General features: G+C 38.9%; 1 long non-coding RNA gene across 1 annotated transcript; it reads left to right on the plus strand.

The window, feature by feature from the left end:
* The first annotated feature begins 1730 nt into the window (after nucleotides 1-1730).
* Nucleotides 1731-22180, plus strand: LOC139141764 (uncharacterized). Its single transcript, XR_011554233.1, has 4 exons — nucleotides 1731-1918; nucleotides 4260-4432; nucleotides 6909-7154; nucleotides 18875-22180. It is a non-coding gene; the product is annotated as an uncharacterized lncRNA (long non-coding RNA).
* Nucleotides 22181-22769: the final 589 nt, after the last annotated feature.

Consider the following 22769-nt stretch of genomic DNA (forward strand, 5'->3'; position numbering starts at 1 on the left):
CATACTATTTTAAGACCTGTAATTGTAATAATAATTTCAAACTCGATTTTTTACGGAACCTATTTTGCATTGTTACGTGCGTCGATACTGTTATTGCGAAGTAATTTTCCCGTATGCAGTCACATCACCTGGCATACTTTACCAAACTTGAATGGTAAATTTCCTGAGCTTGCAGAGTAAACAAATGTCAGTGTAAGAGCACATGGATACAGCAATGGCAATGTTTCAAGTTCAAGTCAAGTTCCATGGTAAAATTAGAAACATTCACACGGAACGACTAAGTTCCAGCCAGTTAGTATCTCCAGTGAAAGACACTGTTGTTGTACTGAGAGAGGCCCTGATTTGACACTTGGCCGGCCAGTGAATTTCTACTGGTGGATAAGCCCGGTTCTCTGGTATTTCACTATGACATCGTTCACAGTGCATAGCAGGTAATACATTTCTGCTGCAATACTGGTTTGAGCATGGAGCTAATTGGGAAACTCCTGTCAACTATTTTTCTATGATGCTCTTTCTCACCTGTAAATCCATTGTAAGGCAAATCAACGTCGACAGAGATACAATTGTATGAACTCATGCCTTGATTACATCAGGATCTCTCTATACAGGCTGCAATACACTGATACTGATCGACAACCAAAGATAAAAGACAGTAAAACTCAGCCTAGATTTCCCAGCTTAACTGACACAGTGTTTTATATGGCTGTTTCAAATTAAAGTGATTACACAATCTCCAGATACAGAAATGACTTTTTGGTGAAATTTCAGTGTCTAAAAACCCCCAAAGCTTGACACGAGGACGTCATGTATGCTGTGATCAACAATATAGTTTGAACTGGCATGCATTGACTCATCTGTAGAGTGCAGAGAAACTGCCAAATTGGCGTCCGCTGTAAAGCTGAATTCAGTCTGGCCCCTGCTCATTCTTAAGCCAGTCTGTAGATTTGAGAGGATTTTTGAAAATTATGTACATCCTTGTACAGGGCTCAAAATAATGCCTGTCTGCTTGTGCCGGACAGGTACTTTTAGGCCTTAGGCATGCAGTTTAGAAATTACTTGTCCAAGTGGAGGTTGGGAGTTTTCAGCCTTCAATCAGAATTACAATCTTTTTTCCCTACCATATATAAGTGAAAATATCATGCCATGTTACTTTTGAAATTGTTGAAACCATGGTGTGTGGATTGGAGAGGTGCGTGTGGGTTTGTCAGAAACGGCATCATAATACGAAATTGATTTCGCATAAGAACCTTTGTTTTGAGGGGGGGAGGGAGGGGGTTTCAAGTAAAACGAAGGAATTACGTTTCTTGTGTGTCAGCTTTTATCATCGACGGCCCCTTAGTGGTATCATTTATGTATAATTAATTGCTAGTTTGCATTTACATAATATATTTTTCTTTTTAGGGTGAATGTCCAAAGTACTGCATCAAACTTTATGAAATATGGTACCAGTGATAATCTGTCAGTGTTAGGAAAGGATGCAAAATATTTGGCAGCATCCTGTCGATTAAGTACTGATCGATTCATTTTAATGACATTTTGTAATCAGTATGACGGCTTACATTGGTTTTATGTTTTCATAACCATGGAACTCATTTTGGCCATTAAGCCCCATCAGTATCGCTGTATTTTTAATCACAGACCTAATTAATGATGACTCTTTCCTCTCAGAGGACTTGTAATTAAAGTACCCATTAACAAGTGGGGACTGTGTCATTGTCAATGACTTGTTCATTATATCTTGATCTCTACAAGCTACAGTGAAGCAAAGGCTGTGCAATTGGGTGAGAAATCAAAGGAGAAAGTACAAAAATTTGCACTACAAAGATTCCTCTGGTTTAAGACAATATTGTGCGAAACGTAGAAATGTCTACTGCAGGACCAGCGTCTGTCTTTGTACAAGATGATCAAGCATATGAAGGTGATCATTTCAGCTGCTAAAATATCAGTATAACATGTAAAAACTTCAAATCGTAATAAGATTATTTCAATGTTGATAAAACCAATTACATTATTGATTTCACTAATCACATACTTGGAATTCTGAGTCCTGAATAAGTAAATGAATCTTGAATATTATGTTTTGGCCAGGAAAAATCTATGCTGAAACCCTTTGTCAGATTTCTCTGAAATTTAGTATTCAGGATCAGATAGGTAAGGCCGCCTTAGACAAGATTTCTTCAAATGGTGAAATTTGTATTTTTGGCACATTTTTTCTCGTGAGATTGCTTTAAAATTTGGTATGCAGGTTTGTAGGGGTGGTCTCAAGGAAGATTACTTCAATATAGGTGATACAGTCAAACCTGTCATAGTGGTCACCCTTACAGAGCAGTCACCTCTCTTTAGTGGTCACTTTGTGGCAGTCCCGTGGCATTTTACATGTTAAAGGCCCTGAGATCTACAGAACAGCCACCTCTCTTATGTGGTCAGTGGTCACATGGAATTGCTCCATTTTGGTACAAAACCTGTATATAATGGTCAATATATCTGACTCTCAATGACCTCTATCAAAAAATGCTCAGACTGGCAAGCACGAAATAAGTCTACTTTTACTGATTTTACATCTGCATTACAAGCTTTCAGAAACTAAATAGCTGTTCTATGTTTTTTAACAGATTTATGTTATGGAATTTTATAATTGCTTTTATCTTTCCCTAAATTAACCACTTAGCACACCACCTGCACAGAAAGTAATGCCACACCCACCCCGGAGGCCACCTCCATATAGTGGTCACTTTTTCTTGGTCCCTTGAGTGACCACTATACACAGGTTTGACTGTATTGTATTTTTTTAATATTTTTTTAATAGTTTTCATCCACAGTTATCTCAACAGTGGCCTGTTATTTTATGTGAATTTCACACAGGAGCTCTGAGCCACTAGATTACTAGATTACTTGTTTTCTCGGGAAATTGATAAACATTTGTTTTGTATATCCTATGAAAACAGGAGCGATTATACAAGATATGTATTGTCAATCTAAAATGAATCCAGTGTCAATATGTACAGAAGGTTGCTTTGAGGTGCCAAATGGTACGAAGGGTTCTGTCTTTTGAAAAATTTTGTCCCCACTGACAAGGTTTGACCTTGATCTAGAGTCACCACTCAGACACACCTGAACTGATTTCATTCAAACTTAGAGACATAACGCTATGCCATGAGTTCATGTTGATTTGTTGAACAACAGTTGTTATACTAAACAATGTTTAGCTCTCTTCTGGACAACTTATTTGTTCTTGTAGACCAGGTTTACACTAATCAAGCTGTACTGGCATCTCTGATACTAGTCTCACATGCTAGACCTTGAAGCTGTGAGGTGTGAGTAACCGCAGGTTACGAGGTCTGGCTAGAACCAACGTGCTGTATATACTGTCCAATAGATTGCTTCATCTTGCTGATTTTTGAAGCAATCTATTGGACATTGCTTCAAAAATCAGCAAGATGAAAAAGCACATCTATTGCTTATATTCATATGGTGGGTGGAGTGTCTAAAAATAGCCCTTTGAACTCAACTAAATGATTGTGTCATTCATCCAGACATGTTTCATTGGTAGTAAACTGCTGTACGTTGACCTTAGTACGATTTTGTGAAATCACGGTATACTCTATCCCCAGCAACCTTGATGAATGTGCAAAAACCCTGAGCCTGACACCTATAAGCAGGAGGTAGCTATGACAGATTATCTGGAAGGAAACGTTTCCGTGAATTTTCTGATTTGATATGGCAAATCTCTCGTTTTATGATTGCTCCGGGCGTTGCTTCAGTGCTTGTGATTGTCGATCGCCGACATCATCTTCCATGGAGTTTTCATTTTCCTTTTGCTTTGTTCCAATGAAGCTCAGACTTGTTGCCCCATTCGACTGCCAATGAGCTGCTGGTAAATGGCATCACAAATAAATTCTCGCCGTAGATTTTTACAGGAGTATTTTTCGGCGTGGGTTTGCTGGGCACATACAGTGAAAATGCATTATGGTCATCTGTATGCGGTGGTCCAAAGGTATACTTATTAGCATAGGAAAGACAGCCCACTTTTGACGTCGTCACATTCCTGAGCAGTTGGTTCTAGCCAGACCTCGTAACCTATGGTTACTTGCAGCTTGCAGTTTTGCTGCTCGCTCCGCATGCAGGTTCGAAGTCTGGCATGCGAGACTACTCTGATACTTGTTTTTACCATACATTAGTCAGAGTGGTGATGAAATCTAGTGAAATGAAAAGTAAAGTTGCCTTATGAAAGGAAATATGACTTAATATTTTTTTTGCAGGAACCATTGCCTACCTGAAAAATTTATTAAAGGATGGGAAACGTCCTGGCATGAGCCAAGTTAAAACTGCGTTGCAGGAAACACATGTGAAAAGAAGAGCATTCATGAAAAACACCAAGGAAAGCGTTGTAACCATATTGAACCAACATTCCTACTTAGGGCAGCAACAGTGTGTAACTAACATGTATAAAATATATATATATAAAACAGTGTTCTGCCGAGGCTGCAGCCTTGTGCCATCGCTGCAAAACAAATTGAAGACCCCCCAAAAAAATCAATCATCGGGTCAGCAAGGCACAGAGCGCTTTCAGTCCCACTAAACTTTCAGCAAAAATGAGGTCCCTAGAATACACTTATTTATGTGCTATACGCGAAAGGCCAAACACGGAAGTAGACATTCCACGCTACTCATGCATGCATGCTGCTCGTGGGAACATGAGATGTGCTGCTTCCATAGCAACCTTCAGTGAATTTTCATTTGCATAATCGTGAACTAGGTTTTCTTTGGCTAGATTCGAGTTAGCCAGTCAGCGTTTCTGTTTAATTCAATGCCTCACAAATGGCTTCCGTAAACGAATCAAAACACGGAGAAAGAACAATCCTAGTTTCTTTGGCAAAAAAGGCAAATCCAACCACAGGACGAGTGAAGACAATACGATCGAATATGACATAGTGACTCAACCGTTTCCTTGGAAACTGACAACCTAGTGCACGCCTCAACCTTCCACATCGGAAACGTATCAGTCAGAAACAGCGCAGTCTAAACATTGAGCAGCCATCATCGGAAACTCGGCCTTCATTGAGGCATGTTCGACATTTTCATGAAGAATGATTACGTGATTTCAGCTGGCTCGACTACAATGCCTAAAAGAACTCAATGACTTGCAAAGTATGCATGACTTGCAAAGTATGCAACATGAATTTCCGAACAAGTACACTGTTTGTAAGTTTACTCGCGATGCAGACTTTAGGACCATAAAACTGCAGCACTATCGGAATCTGTCCATTTGAACTTCGAAACAATTAACAGCACGAATATAGCTCGTAATAAATGTATAATTGTCTTGAGAAAGACCCCTCTTTTCAACCCTTACTCACTTTTTGAGCTTCCATGGGCCCCAGCGATGCAAAAGCTTTTTTGTATTGGTGTATTTTTGCAGTTACAGTGGAATTTGATCGAGTGTCCGTTTTGCCTTGCAGAGCTCGACAAGTCTACATGTTGCTTATCATTAGAAAAGTAGCAAATAATTGGTGTTAGATTACAGCGCTCGCGGCGAACGTTTCCCAGACACTGTCTCGTCTACAATAATGACAGTCGTTTCAGCATGCCACTCATGCACAACAAGCTTGACACCGCACTATAGCTATAGCACATCATCAAAGTTTTCTTTCAGCTACAGCTTTGTGTACTTTGATTTGGGAAATATAACTCAGACAAAACTCACTGGCATATCTTTCGAGTGTCGGATCTATATCTCGAGGAAAGTCCTCAACATCAACCGGACTGACTCTCGGCGTTTTATTACAGTGAAACATTGTATTTTTTCAGCAAGGTAAAGAATATTTTGAAGGCAGAGAGATATCATCGTCCCCTCCATGCTAACCCGTTGCCGTGTATGATGCCGTCCGGGAAATTAAGTGCCAAAATACGGTGAATTATTTCAGAAACACTGGGTGTGTTATTCAATGGCACAAATGTACCGTGTTGATTGAATTGCACTAGCCTGTGCAAAATCAACACTTTTCTTCAAGTCTACTTTGTAGCTCAGAGAAGTGTCAATTCAGAGAGAAGTGTCAATTGAGAAAGTTTCATTTAGCTGAGACAAAAGAGAAAGCGGGATTAAAGTTTCATTTAGGAGTGTTTAGCATTTTCTGGTTGACAATATTCAGTGTTGTATCGTGTCAAACTTGTTGATAGAGTAGACTGCACTCGCAATGCTACAGACTGCATGCTGAAGAACTGTTGTCGTGATTGCTGACATCGAGAGGAGAAGAAAGTTTTTGTTTTAAAGAATTTACTTGTTTCTTCATAAAGTTCCCAATTTAAAGTAAACACCTAAAAGAAAACTGATGATGTGCATGTAGTGCAGTATTATGCTTGTTGTCAGTGACATGCTGAAACGACTGCAGTGATCGTGACGAGACAGTGTATGGAAACGTTTGCCGCGCGCTGTAATCTAACACCAACCAAAGACGAAGACTCAATTTGTTGCAAATGTTTACTTTTCTAATGATAAGCAACATGTAGACTCGTCGAGCTCTGCAAGGCAAACCGGACACTCAATCAAATTCCACTGTATTTGTGCCACATTTTTCTTTCCACTGAAATGAGCTATCAAAGATTTCCACCTTCTTCATCAGCACATGTGTTAAAAATAGTTATTTTCTACATAACACAGCAGAGCTGTATTGGCCGCCAGGTTGCTTGGGTAATAGTTCTGTAATCACAGAATGCTTATTTAGTAAATCAACTGAGTATGGTCATTTACTTTGCCTTTCAAAAATGAGAAAAGGTTTTGCAAGCTTGGAATATATATTTAAATCAAGATGGAAATTTTTATGTAAACTTTTGTACTTAGGGCCAAAGGCCTTGCATACTGAAGGTATAAATCAAATCAAATCAAAAATTCGCTTTTCTTTGTATCTCAGATGCTGTATGAGTTCAAACTCATCGTTGGCTCAGAAGTATACGAAGATATATTGCTTCGATGGTAGCAGCTGTGTTTCGCAATTTGCAACAATATGAGTGGCCATGGTTCGTCAGAATTGGCAGCTGATGATGGAGAAGACCGTGATGAGCCAGAATATAGTACTGCCCAACAATTAGACATGATAGCTGTCATGGAGTCAGAAGTTGCTACGAAAAAGGTCTATAAACTTGTTAAAGAAGTCACTGTAAGTTAATTATCGTTAACCTTAATTAGCAAGTTCTTTTAGTGCCAAGACATGTTCTTGCTTTCAGGTCAGTAATGCTTCCTTTTGAGGATTTTTTCACTATTTTTGTTTTTAATGTCCACCATAATTTCTTGTTTACTCTCCAAAGCATGATGATTTACAAAGTTTTCAGCTTGTCAGTTAGGCCTAGACTGCGGACTAGAATTCAAATGTAACAATAACAGTGCATTTTACACATGTGGACGCCATGTTGACAAACTAAAGTGTTTGTATTTCAGCATTCTTTTGGGAATAGAATAATATATTAAAGTGACATACAAAAAGTATAATGAAAAATATCATCCAAAGTTAACATTACTAGCCTTTGAATGAGTTACATTACAGCGCTTGTCTTATGAGGTTTTTGGAGTTTCAGTGTTCAGCACTCACACATTCCTTGCTTGTGACAATCAACACCTGCTCTTAGAAGTGGTAGGGGTGTGCGGCCGCACGTAAAAAACCCGGGGCCCATTTTAGACCTAAAATCTCGTTATTTTAGGACCCCATTTTAGACCTTATGACCTTTGACCCAGGTCAAAAGTCACAGTGTCAAAATTTGCAAAAATGTAATCGGTAAAAGCAAGCATTTGCGCGCCCGAGCCACCGGCAGAGCTTACCACTATATGCATTACGGCTATGTTGTTGCTGGCCAAGCCATGATTTCCCAAAAACATTTTTGGAAATGCTAAAAAATTGAGTGAAAGAAACTATCTTTCATCCTCACCAAAGTTTTGTCCAGCTTTTGAAATTATCAGTTACTGCAGTTACAATCTGACTGGTGGTTTTTAAAATTCCAAACTACAAGAAGCCTCGCCGTTCGTCATAAGGCACTGCTAGTTTTCCCATGGTACATGGTCGACCTGTTATGATAGTAGTAGTAGAGCCACTTTGTTTCGATATTTCTATTGGGCAAAATGTCTTCCATATATGGAGTTCTGACCAATTAGTGACAGTGTTTTAAAACAAAGTCTATATTTATTTTGGCTAAAGCCAGGGGTCTCTTTAATGGTTCCCCTGCCACACAGAAAGATATCGATGCTTATTGAGTGCAGCTCAAAACCCTGTGCTAGGAAGACTGGAACTTACAGTTGGAATTTGTTCTTGTGTGGCACTCAAAAATCGACCCCATTTTAGACCCTGGTTTACTGTGAATTGATACCCACATTTTAGACCAAGTTGCTGAAATAACCCACCCCATTGGGCGGCACGTATACATAGTAATGGAAGTACCCCCCCCCCCCCCCCCCCCCCCCCCGGCAATCAACACATCAAAGGATGTGTTGATTGTCTCACGTTCTCTTTTCATACAAAATAAATACACTGTAGCAGAATTTTTACCACTAGAAAGAGTGAGTCTTTCCTGATTCAGGCTTATGATTGGTTCAAAACTTTGCAGTCTCGGTCAGCACGCTGTATCTGCATGTCTCTGAGCAAGTCTTTGACAAAATAAAAACATGCTGTGTCATGTTTGACCAATGGTTATCTTTATACCTTCTCATAGTTCTGCGTGGTAGGGCTGTGTGTACCAGGCTTAGGCTATAGCCGGTAACGCAGACCGTAATTTCTTAATGTTCATTGCCTTTGAGTAATCCATTGAAAGAATGCACAATACAAGAGGAAGAATGTAGTCCATGGAAAGGTAACCAGTAGTGATCTCCAGCAGTTGATAGTTCACCAAATATAAAGACATTGGATATGATAAAGTGATTGGTTTTGTAGATCATACATACAAACGACAAAGAGATTACCTCCGCTGTAAGCGATGCAGAGCGTATCAAATAGGCTGGTTGGTCTGTCTGTCCATCGTCTTTCATCTGTCAACAATTGCCTTTTGCTCTGAAACCGCAAGTCCAATTGCTTTGAAATTTGATATGCAGTTCACTTGGGATGACCTCACATAAGTTTGTTCAAATCATGGTGAAATTTGCATATTTGTATTTTTGAGGCATTTTTTTACTGTTTTGGTAAAAACGATATTCTCTGAAACCGCACGTCCCATTGCTTTGAAATTTGACATGCAGTTAACTTGGGGTGACTTCAGTCATACTTGCTCAAATCGTGGTGAAATTTGCATATTTTGTATTTTTAAGGCTCTTTTTGTCATTTTTGGTCAAAAATTTGTGTCATCAAAACCCCTTGTGTGATAGGTTTGATATTTGGTATACAGGTTTATAGGGATGAGTAGAATGTGATATATTCAAATTTGATGAAATTTACCATTTTGTATTTTTTTGGGCAATTTTTGCCAATTTTTGCAAAAATGTCTTTCTCAAAAAGTACTTGTCTGATAGCTTTGAAATTTGGTATGCAGGTTCCTACAGATGATCTAAATATCATCTATTGAAATTATGATGAAATCTGCAATTTTAGGTTTTGGACAATTTTGCTGTTTTTTGTCAAAAAATTTGATTGTCAAAAAAACTACTCATCAGATAGCTTTGGTTGACATGTCTTAGAGACAATCTTAATGTGATATGTCGTGGCTCGAAATTAACGTTTTTCCCCGGTAGTCCTTTTGGGGTACCATTTTCTGAAGGTGGTAGCCCAGTGACAATATCTGGTAGCCCATGCATGAATGAAGATTTTTGTAAGGGATCTTTTCATTTATATAGATCTAGACAATGAAAGATTGATTTTGCGTGATTTTATCCAGGGAGTGAATTTCCACCAAAAATGTGAGCGAACTGGATTTTTAGCTGACTTTGTGTGACTCCAAGGGTGTCATACACATTTCTGCGATATACTCAGTTCCGTTTTTAGTCCCCACGGACATTGTCCGGGGGACTTATAGGTTTGGTCATGTCCGTGCGTGCGTCCATGCGTGCGTGCGTGTGTCCGTCCGTCCGTCCGTTCACGCAGATATCTCAGAGATGCAAGGAGCGATTTCATTCAAACCTAGTACAAGGATTACTTCATATGTCATACAGATGCACGTCGATTTGTTTTGTGATACGATCCAATATGGCCGCCAGGCGGCCATTTTATTACGATTTTTTCATGTACAGAGCCATAACTCAGACATGTTTCAACTGATTTTATTCAAAGTTGGTACAAGGACATTAACCAATGTCATAGATATGCACGTCAGTTTGTTTTGTGATACAATCCAATATGGCCCCCAGGCAGCCATTTTGTTGCGATTTTTGTCAGTTTGTTTTGTGATACTATCCAATATGGCTGCCGTGCGGCCATTTTGCTACGATTTTTTCATGTACAAAGCCATAACTCAGACATGTTTCAACTGATTTTATTCAAAGTTGGTACAAGGACATTAACCAATGTCATAGATATGCACATCAATTTGTTATGTGATATGATCCAATATGGCCACCAGGCGGCCATTTTATTAAAATTATATGTACAGAGCCATAAGTCAGACATGTTTCAACCGATGTTATTCAAAGTTGGTACAAGGACATTGACCTATGTCATACATATGCACGTCAATTTGTTTTGTGATACGATCCAATATGGCCGCCAGGCAGCCATTTTATTATGATTTTGTCATGTACAGAGCCATAACTCAGACATGTTTCAACCGATTTTATTCAAAGTTGGTACAAGGACATTGACCAATGTCATAGATATGCATGTCAGTTTGTTTAGTGGTATGATCCAATATGGCTGACGTGCGGCCATTTTGTCACGATGTTTTCATGTACAGAGCCATTAATACTCAGACATGTATCAAGTGAATTTATTCAAAGTTGGTACAAGGAGATTGACTAATGTCATACATATGTATGTCAATTTGTTATGTGATATGATCCAATATGGCTGCCGGGCGGCCATTTTATTACGATTTTTTCATGTACAGAGCCATAATACTCAGGCCTATCTCAAGTGATTTTATTCAAATTGGTACAAGGACATTAACCTATGTCATACGTATGTACATCAATTTGTTTCATGATATGAGCCAATATGGCAGCCATTTTGTTACAATTTGTTTACGTCCTCAGCCTAAACTTGGGCACGTCTCAACTGATTTTATTCACCAATTTTATTCAAACTTAGTACAAGGACATTGACCTATGCATACATATGCACATTGATTTTTTTTGTGATACAATCCAATATGGCCGCCGTGTGGCCATTTTTTTCCGATTTTTTCATGTCCGGAACCATACCTCAGACATGTATCAAGCGAATTTATTCAAAGTTGGTACAAGGACATTGACTTATTTATACATATGTATGTCGATTGGTTTCACGAGATGGTCAAATATGGTCACATGGTGGCAATTTTGTTATGGTTGTTTCATGTCAAGAGCCATAACTCTGGCAAGTCTCAACTGATCTTATTCAAAGTTGGTACATGGACATTGACTTATGTAATGCATATACGTGTTGATTTTTTAAACAGTAAGATCAAATATCGCTGCATGGCGGTGATTTTGTTACAATTTTCTAATGTACAGAGCCATAACTCAGACATATTTCGACCAGTATCATTCAAAGTTGGTACAAGGACATTGACCTATTTCATACATATGCTCGTCAATTTGTTTCACGTCATGTAGCAGTAACATGTCAATTATTGAAGTTTCGTAAGTAGGCTGATATGTCAAGAAATACTGCACCAAATTTCATTAAACTTTGTACAGATGTTAGCTCACATTTCTTTAACATTGAAAAAGACATTTATCAGTGTCATTTTAATTAATTTGTAATTGCATATGTAATGAACTTTCCTAATTAGAGTGATATAGCCACAAATTAATACAATGTCAAATTTGATGAAACTTGATACAGATGTTGATCTCATAGTGTTGTAAATACTGCATCAAACTTTATGAAACATGGTACCAGTGATAATCTGTTAATTAGGATTGTATGCAAAAATGTTTTGCAACATCCTGTTGATTAATTCCTAGTGGACTCATTTTATGAACTTTAGGATGTTGGCCTACATTGGTTTTATGTTTTCATCACCAGGGAACTCATTCTTGGCCATTGAGCGCCATCTGTATCAAAGTATTTTTATCACAGACCTAATTAATGAAGAGGACTCTATCCTCTCTGAGGACTTGTAATCAAAGTACCCATTAACAAGTGGAGACTGTGTCATCTACGATGACTTGTTGGCAGTGTATCGCAACTTCTGGAGAGTGTAATGTGGTGCCATGTTGACGGATTAGCCTTATCTTTACACAGGTGGTAGTTGGTGACTGTTTCTACAAAACAGTCTCCCAGAATTCCGATAATGTTCAAAAAATATCTTGACAAACGTGGACAAAAGCTGTTACTTTATTCAGAATCCACCACCTCTCACTTTCAAGGCTAATTGTGCAAAAACAAAGCGGAGTCTCAAAAATCCAAGACACAGTTTTTTAAACACCATACCCTGCTATCGATTGCAGTATTAACCCTTTTCCTGCCAAGTCGGTGAAAATCCGCATGAAATTCGGTGTAGCCAGAATCTAAGCACTGGTGACCGTTATTCTACCAACATGGTGGAAATTGGGCCCTTTTTGGGTACCCCTTTTCCTGCCAAGTCGACGGCACTACGTTTTGCTATCCCCTGTGCGTTTAGGGGTCATCCGATCGAGGAGAGGTTTTCTGACAAGGAACGCCTTTTCCCCTCGAAATGGGTTCGCAGGGAGTCGATAGCAGAAACCTGTCAGCCAGTCCCCCACACCCGAGGGGGGCTGGTTTTTTTTACCGCTTTTTAGCGGACTTAGCAGGATAGCATGGTGACGTTTTCTGGCGGAGTTGGACGTACTTGGCTGCCTGGCACTATATTTGCTGCTGAACTTGACCAACTCGGCAATGCTAATCTAGAAGGCTACCTCTTGCAAACGACTTGGCAGATGGTGCCGATGGTGCAGGACGAAAGTCACTTATTCCGTTGTGCGTGACTGAAAATGAGAACGTATTTTTGACTGGACGGCTTGACTTGTTCCTCCCATGGAACGGATATGAACAACTCGGAAATACTATTACAAAGTGTTGTCCGACGTATTAAGCTGGGCTTCAGCTCTCCGAGTTCAAGCCAGGCAACGTCCTTCACCGCCTTGGCCGTGCCATTCAATGGACGTGGCTTTGGAGTTTTTATAATTCCATCGTCCGAAGTATTGTCTCTGGTTTGCAGGCAAACGTATCCTCTTGCCGACGACTTTGGTTGCTACGTACGCTATTTGCGTACCGAGAATTCAGGGGACATGAGGTCAATGCAACGGGGATACCGCCTGTATAGCAGGGACTGCTTTGTTATGCAAACCAGCTAGCCACAATGGCTGCCAGGCATGTGGAGACATCGATGGCTAGAGGACCGCTCGATTAAGTTGGTTATGAACGGTAACACTCGTAAGCCAACTCCCAAACGAGCTGGCGAAACTACGTGGAAGCTGTACCTCAATGGCTCAGCCATGTCATTAGAACAACGGCAAAAACGTAGTTTTGTGCTACACTGCCAAGTCGTTGAAGGTACATTCAATTGACCCTACCCTGGGGAAACAGGACAGGTTTGCCGGTGCTGCCGCACCCCTAGCACGACCCCCAGGGTCTCTGACTAACAGACGAGCATGGTGATGTTTGTGCCTAGCGGACGTGCGCAACACTGAAGGAGTTTGTTTCCGAAAAAATAAGCATGAAACGGCAATAAAATGATGCACCCCGGTGACAAGCCGGTGACCTCAATTTTTTTCTGCAGTAACCCTTGAGCACCTTCCCCTGTCTACGGGCATGTAGAAATTATCAAAGTCTAACACGTATAAGTAGGGCTACAACTACCCTGAAAATGGGCGGTTTCTACCAAAATGCCTGGCAGGATAACATGCAGGAGAGCCAATCTTTGCAGGCACGGAAAGGGGGCCGTTTTCTACGGACTTGGCAGGATAACGGACAAGGGCGCTTGGCAGGAAACGGGTTAAAACGGCTCACCAATGACCATCATCACCCCCCTCGTACTTACACTTTTAGGTTAAAAATCTCAAACATATGCACACAGATTTTGAAATATTCTTACAGTTTTCGTAATCTATGATTCTCGAGCTACCCAATTATATATTACATGTTGGGTTAAAGATTCATTTTAATGGTGGAAAATCAAGTTAAAGATAAGTGTCTGTAAAGATGGGTCTCCCCTTACTTGTGATTATACTTTGTGATTAAGTAACAATAAAAATGAATTTTCATTGGCCATCATTTCCCGAGCCTGTCATCCAAGTATATCAGTTCAGATAATGATATTTTGTTGATGGTTTGTCGCAACAAATTTGACTGTCAGTGTTTCATCTAGGCTGTGCGATTGCGCGATTCCCCTCTTTGGAGGGCTGCGCGCCGCCAATCACGGATAGAAGGGGCGACCCATCGCGCACTGCACTGCACTGAGCTGGCTGGGATGGCTGCTATCATGGGTGTCACACTTTGATGCATTAATTGACCCGTTATCGGCACCTGTTAATTGTGTGGCAAAGGGCATTGTATAGTGTTGCAAGAACATTTACATGGAAGGGACTAATTTTGGTTTGATTTGATACTTTTTGAACTGCTTCAATAAATTGCTGTTGAAACAATTCCACGCGTAAATTTCCGTACGCTGATTTTGCATATGAAAGCCTGTCACTTATAGTGTCAGCCAGTTGAGAGTTACGTTCACAAAAGTTCGTTGCCCTAGCCTGATAAAGTTTCTGTGTCACATTATCTCTGTACGATTGAGGAAAGGAGACAAACTGAAGTTTTTATGCATCGTATGGATGTCCATAACACTCTGAAAATAATTCTGATAGCCAAAATTGACACGAAAATTTGGACTTTACTGTCACAGAAACGTGTTCAGTGCAGACTGCATGCAATGAAAGTCACAAGCAAGCTGTGATGTCAATGGGTCCAGTTTTTGAATTCAGTGAACAGACACTGACTTATTTTTCGGGGCAAATAAACCCTAAAGTTAACTGTCGGTGACAACCAACCTTTCTGTTTGTTATTTTCCCGTTCTAAAATGACTGACAAAAAGCTACTGGAGCGAGTCTGACATCGAGAAACTCCGCATTCAAAATACGGCAGACTAAATTCTGACCCTCTAAGTTGTTCGTTTTAACTCTACTGAGTCTGCGCACAAAACTACAAGACTAGCTAGGTCACTAGAAAAATACAGCTAACTGGTTTGTATAGGGCAATGTTGATCCAAGAAACGTGACAAACAAGTACATTATTTTTTCAGAAGCTACAAAACATTCCTTTATAACTACAAAAGAGTTTTTTCTTGCTTTTTGTAGTGCAGACAGTTCAGTGAAAAATGAAAAAAAAATCCCTTGAAGGTACAGTGGGAATGGCTAACTGTTGTTAATTTTTATGTTTGAATGTACATTAAGCCCTAAAAAAGCAAACATACAGAATATGTACAAACAAACATACAGAATATTTTAGCATACAGAATATGCTACAATTTTTTTAAGAATGGTAATGCTTATGAATATTAATGAGCTGTCCACCACTCTTGGAAGCCCTATACATTCACAACGCAAATTTGTTGACTTTTGAAAAAATCTTATAGAGGATGGTGTTTGCAGTCAGCAGCTTGGATTGTGTAAGCAAGTTATTTATGGCTTGTAGTATGTATAACACAAGTAACATCACTGCAACATTAAAACTTACTTATAAAGATGTCATTATATGTTTCAGTTAAATCCCCCCCAAAATTTTAAAATCCCCCTCAAAAATTCCAGTAGAGGGGGACCAATCCCCCCCTGGTGTAGCATCCTAGATGAAACACTGGACTGTACTGTCGCCTTTTAATTTGCATAACAAAGTCATAGCCTGCCCTTTCTGTGTCCAGCTGGGTTGCCTGTATGGGCGTCGATCATCTCACAGCAATCAACATCATGTCGCCTACCTAGTACTTTCATGTCTCAGGCTTTGGTAATCCATGTGGGCTACCATTTCAAGGGTTTTGGTAGCCCCAGAGAATAGTTGGCAGTCTGTGGACGCGCTACTACTACTAATTTCGAGCCCTGTATGTCCAAAATTATGATGAAATCTTCAGTTGTGTATTTTTGCAGCTATATTTGTGCCATTTTTTGTGCTGCTACTGAAATGAGCTATCAAGATTTCCACCTTCATCTACACATGTGTCAAAAATAGTTGTTCTTCACATAACAACACAGCAGAGCTATATCGGCTGCTAGGTAGCTCGTCATTGGCAGCATCAATGGTATAGAACATTTCAGTATGTTTTTGCAAGATCAGTTTACAGTAGTAACTCCCTCCGAGACACTATAATTGCATTGCAGTCGTCGACAATGAGTATCACTGGATGTTGATCGAGTTGAGTTCATAAGAAGCCATCACAACTAGTGCTGTACTGTGCACCAGCTTTTTCTGTCGTGTTGCTGAGCGCCAGTGCTCACAGCCAGCATGACAGAAAAAGACATCACACAGCCGGTAGGCTACAAAACTGATGAGCTGTCGGTCACAACTTATAACAAATTAGAAGCAAGCCTTGAGCTAATTTTCTGAGTCCAATACACATGTAATTTTTTCCTTTCCATAAAGACAAGCTCCAATTTTGCAGTTATTTGGATATTCCCGGTAAAATGACTTATCCACAAAAATAACGCCCTTGTTAAAATAGTCGAACCTTGCCGTGTGGTTGACCATTGTGAGGAAGCACACTCTGTAAGGTACCTTCATGGGTTGGTAGGACTGCAACGTTTTGAGCCAATCAAATGCCTGAATTGGAAAAAATACTGTAACTGTCGCTTTTGCAAGAGATAAAAGGTCTGCTACAGTGTTTTCATTTTGAAACATTCCCCATGATACGAGAACATGTGGCAATCTTTGAAAAAACGTATGTTACAGTAAAGAAATCTGTCTGTGCCAAACGATGAAACTCCAAACTAAAAAAACACAAACGCTGTAAAACATTTATATGTTGAATACATAATTCAGCATTGTTTTGTGGTGAATAATAGTATTACATATTCACATGTTGAATGCAACAACCAATGTTGTTTATGTAGCTCAATAAGTGTTTTCAGTAAAGAGTTAAAGTAACACATAATATGTTGAATGCAACAACCAATGTTGTTTATGTAGCACAATAGTGTATTACATTGACACATTCATGTGTTGAACTACAACATGCAGTGTTATTCATGTAGCACAGTAATGTGTTGAAGTAACACATTCATGTGTTAACTACAACATTCAGTGTTGTTCATGTAGCACAATAGTTAAAGTAACACATCAATGTGTTGAACAGCAACATTCAGTGTTGTTCATGTACTACAATAGTGTGTTAAAGTAACACATTCATGTGTTGAACTGCAACATTCAGTGTTGTTCATATAGCACAATAGTGTGTTACAGTAACACATCAATGTGTTGAACAGCAACATTCAGTGTTGTTCATGTAGCACAATAGTGTGTTAAAGTTACACATCCATGTGTTGAACTGCAACATTAAGTGTTGTTCATGTAGCACAGTAATGTGTTGAAGTAACACATTCATGTGTTAACTACAACATTCAGTGTTGTTCATGTAGCACAATAGTGTGTTAAAGTTACACATTCATGTGTTGAACTGCAACATTCAGTGTTGTTCATGTAGCATAATAGTGTGTTAAAGTAACACATTCATGTGTTGAATAAAGTTCAGTGTCTTGTTATGTGAGCGTAGTAAAATGTTATGTGAACACGGAATTTTAAGGCCTCATCTGCTGTGTGTTGGAATATATTTGTGTTGCTCTAACACAGTGTGTGTCAAAGCAGTGCACTTAATGTTTTTGTTTAACACACAGGTCTATACAAATGCATGTGTTGTGTGTTAAAAAAAGGTACTTACACAACACATGCCAAAATTGTGTGTAGAAATTACACATATATTATAGTTATTTGGATTATATCCACTTGTTCAATTTACATGCTTTTAACATGCGTGTAACATTTGCATGTGTGTACTGTCCCATAGCCACAACAGCCTACAAAATGATTCTCTGATATTTTGCTCTGTATTTTCTTGATGTATGGCTATATTTTATTTCAGTTTCTGTTATTATTCTAATTGTTGGTCATCAAATGACTGCTACCGGTACAGCCAGAAATAATAGAGAACTGTAAGCTTTAATGTGTAATTAGTTTCATTCAGGATGGCATAAACAGGGAGATCAATGCCCCTTTTACCAGAAAATTTGGGGGTGGGGGTTCACCAGTTCATATGTTCTACTTGTATCTCTAATGTGTGAATGGCACCAATTCATGGGGGACTGGTCCCCCCTTGACAAATTACTAGGGGTGCCAACATGTCAACAGAGGGGGAATCCCCAATCCCCCTATCCAGGTGAAACACTGGTGTATTGTAGATATAACTCATATCACCAGCATCAACTAAATATATTTGTTATGAGCCAGGAGAATGATTGCAGTGTTTCATCTAGAGAGTGGGACGGGGGATTCCCCTCTGTTGACTGTTGGCATCCCCTAGTAATTTTTCAAGGGTGGACCAGCCCCCCAGCCCCCCCCCCCATGAAATGGTGCCATTCACACCTAAGAGATACAAGTAAAACACATGAAATCTCCTCTAAATTTCTGGTAAAGGGGGAAAATCCCCCCTGTTGATGTCACCCTGGATGAAACACTGTGAGTGAAGTACATCATCTGCATAGACATGTATACCTTTATTATGTTGAACTATTATTGATAGTAACTTTGAGGGTGTAATGCATTGTATCTTACAGGTAAATGATGATCTTGAAGAGATTATCAAAGAAGCCAGTGTGCCAGAACCACTGCCGTTGGTTGTCATTGAAGAAGGGAAAATAAAGCAAGCGTCACTTATCGCAGAAAAAAGAAAAATTATTGATATTAATAGCACACTGAGCAGCCATGTGCTGGTGATTGATTTAATAGTTGCACTACTAGCAGTCTACTACGTGTTGGATATATCCTTTCCAACAAAAAAATTTCCAATAATTATGCTGTTGGATGATATCTTACTGAACAAGCAGTCAACGTGCAAAAAAATCAAGTTTCGTCAGTATGTAAACAATATTTTGAGCAAATTCCCATAGAAGTTGGCATTCTGTTACTAAGTAACGGTATATGTAGTTGTAGGTGTTGTGATTACCAGTTTTACAGGCAAACATTTCTTATAATGTTATCAACTTTTTAGTCCCTGTGGATGTAGTCTGGCAGGGCCTTATGGGTCCCGTCCTTCTGTCCGTCAGCAGCCGTTAATTTCTCTTATCCCTGAGCCGATTTTTTTCAAACTGTGTGCAAGGTTGCATACATGTGTGTCAATTTAATTTCTCTTATCCCTGTGCCGATTTTTTTCAAACTGTGTGCAAGGTTGCATACATGTGTGTCAATTTAATTTCTCTTATCCCTGTGCCGATTTTTTTCAAACTGTGTGCAAGGTTGCATACATGTGTGTCAATTTAATTTCTCTTATCCCTGTGCCGATTTTTTTCAAACTGTGTGCAAGGTTGCATACATGTGTGTCAATTTAATTTCTCTTATCCCTGTGCCGATTTTTTCAAACTGTGTGCAAGGTTGCATACATGTGTGTCAATTTAATTTCTCTTATCCCTGTGCCGATTTTTTTCAAACTGTGTGCAAGTTGCATACATGTGTGTCAATTTAATTTCTCTTATCCCTGAGCCGATTTTTTTCAAACTGTGTGCAAGGTTGCATACATATGTGTGTAAATTTATTTCACGTTTCACTTGGCAGCCATGTGTTGGTGATTGATGTAATAGTTGCACTACTAGCAGTCTACTACGTGTTGGATATATCCTTTCCAACAAAAAAATTTCCAATAATTATGCTGTTGGATGATATCTTACTGAAAAAGCAGTCAACGTGCAAAAAAATCAAGTTTCATCAGTATGTAAACAATATTTTGAGCAAATACCCATATAAGTTGGCATTCTGTTACTAAGTAATGGTATATGTAGTTGTAGGTGTTGTGATTACCAGTTTTACAGGCAAACATTTCTTATAATGTTATCAACTTTTTAGTCCCTGTGGATGTAGTCTGGCAGGGCCTTATGGGTCCCGTCCGTCCGTCCTTCTGTCCGTCAGCAGCCGTTAATTTCTCTTATCCCTGAGCCGATTTTTTTCAAACTGTGTGCAAGGTTGCATACATATGTGTGTCAATTTATTTCACGATTCACTTGGCAGCCATGTGTTGGTGATTGATGTAATAGTTGCACTACTAGCAGTCTACTACGTGTTGGATGTATCCTTTCCAACAAAAAAATTTCCAATAATTATGCTGTTGGATGATATCTTACTGAACAAGCAGTCAACGTGCAAAAAATCAAGTTTCATCAGTATGTAAACAATATTTTGAGCAAATACCCATATAAGTTGGCATTCTGTTACTAAGTAAAGGTGTATGTAGTTGTAGGTGTTGTGATTACCAGTTTTACAGGCAAACTTATTTCTTACAATGTTATCAACTTTTTAGTCCCTGTGTGATGTAGTCTGGCAGGGACTTATGGGTCCTGTCCGTCCGTCCTGTCCGTCAGCAGCTGTTAATTTATCTGTTATCCCTGAGCCGATTTACATATGCAGATCCATTTATATTGGTGTGGCATGCATAATCAGTGCTGATTTGCATAATCTGGGATTAGAGTGCTGTTTCTATCACGACTGTGCCAAATTTAATGAAACTGTAATGCAGGTGATACAGTTGATAATCTGTCAGTGTTATAATTGAATGAAAAATGATTTGCAACATCCTGTTGATAAATTACTACTTGAGTCATTTTTGTAATAAGGGTGGCATCCCAGATTGGTTTCATGTTTTCACCACCGTGGAGCTCATTCTCTCTCGGCCATTAAGCCTCATCTGTATTGCAGTATTTTCAATCACAGACCCAGTCAATGAACAGGACTCTATCTATCCTTGCTCTCTGAGGACCTGTAATCAAATTACCAATTAACAAGTGGGGACTGTGTCATCAATGATGACTTGTTCAAGTTTAAATATATTCATTTTTCCTTAGTTTTCTACGATTGGCAAAAAAATGCAAATTCTGGACATTGAGAGCACACTTGGCAGCCAATAGTTGGTGATTGATGTAATAGTTGCACTACTAACATGCTACGAGATATATGCTAGGAGACATAGTAAAAGATGTATGCTTTGCAACAAAAAAAATTGCAATACTTTTGCTTTTCTCAACCACTTTTGCCAAATGGTTTTTTCTGATATGTGGTCATGTCACTTGAGTTGAAGCACTGAATTTTTTGTAGTGAACATGCTTTTTTAAAAGTTTTACTATATCCATTTTTCGTACTTGTTTTGTTTTATGATAACACTGGACATGTTTTAAATGCCAAAATCATGTTGACCTTACTGTGCCCATACATGCCAGCAAGTTCAGTGAAAATAAAACATTTAATTTCAGAATGTTGTGTCATTTTGTTTGTTCATCGTTAGCAATAAGGTTTACACTGTGTATAGAAGCCAATTTTTGGCCCCCATTTGACAACATGACTTTCAAAAAGTCTAATTAGCCCAAACATTTTGAGTGTATGTGAGCAAAACATTTATTCTATACAGTTGAGAGTTCATTAGTAAGTTTACTTCAAATGTGAATTCTTATTTTGTCAAGTTCAAACCCCCATTTTTTCCCAAATGCAAATATTCATGGTATTCAAGATATTTGATCATCTTTAAAACTACTTTTTAAGTTAACAAGAAATGCATTCTTAAATTGTAGTGGGAAAGAACTTAGCAAGTCATATATCAAAAGTTTCTTTTTTCATCATGAAATGAGGCTCAGCTACCCAAGTAAACTGTTACCAATTTTATTTTGTTGCCATTATTTTGATTGCTCCTACATGACACCATCCACTCAGCTGGCGGTGCTGACAGTTTGAGAAATGCCTATGGCTGGTACAAAACTTTGTGCATTCTCCTGGATGAGTCTCTTGATCTGAAAATGTAGTTGCCAAAATTTTGTTACACACTGTAATGATTCTCACACAGTTACAAAGACTTGAACAACAATAGTTTATCCAATTTCAGACTGGTACATAAACACCAAACACACTGCACCTTTCAGAGACTGTCTTCCCTAGGTTGGCCTGTCCTATATCATTGCAGGCACCATCATTTGGTAAATACAGCCCTTTGATTTGTATACTTTAATCTTGAGCACCATGTGTGTAAGGGAAATATCCTCAGTGTTATATTAGCACAGTTGTGTGTCATCAATTTACTTGTGTGTTCGTGTTACACTTCATGTGTTGTAGTAACACTATGCACATTTTATCTACACATGTGTAACACAGCCATTTTTTGCAGTGTGGTCAGTAGTCAAGAATTCTGCACGTTTTACACTTAATACATTTATCGACAAATTCACATTTCAATCAAGAGGCAAGTGATCTGATTCGTCGGGGTTTTTGCTGCACGCATAAATCAGGTTTAATACTACTGGTTTTGTACAAGTTACTACTGATTTGGTACAGGTTACTACTGGTTTGATACAGGTTACTACTGGTTTGGTAAAGGTTACTACTGGTTATCCCAATGAATGATTGATAACTAAAGGCAAGCATAAAACTCCAACAACAGTAAGTTTTTCACTAGTTGTCAGTATATCTGTCCAATATTTT

This window comes from Ptychodera flava, chromosome 10 (genome assembly GCF_041260155.1).
Source record: "Ptychodera flava strain L36383 chromosome 10, AS_Pfla_20210202, whole genome shotgun sequence".
NCBI lineage: Eukaryota > Metazoa > Hemichordata > Enteropneusta > Ptychoderidae > Ptychodera > Ptychodera flava.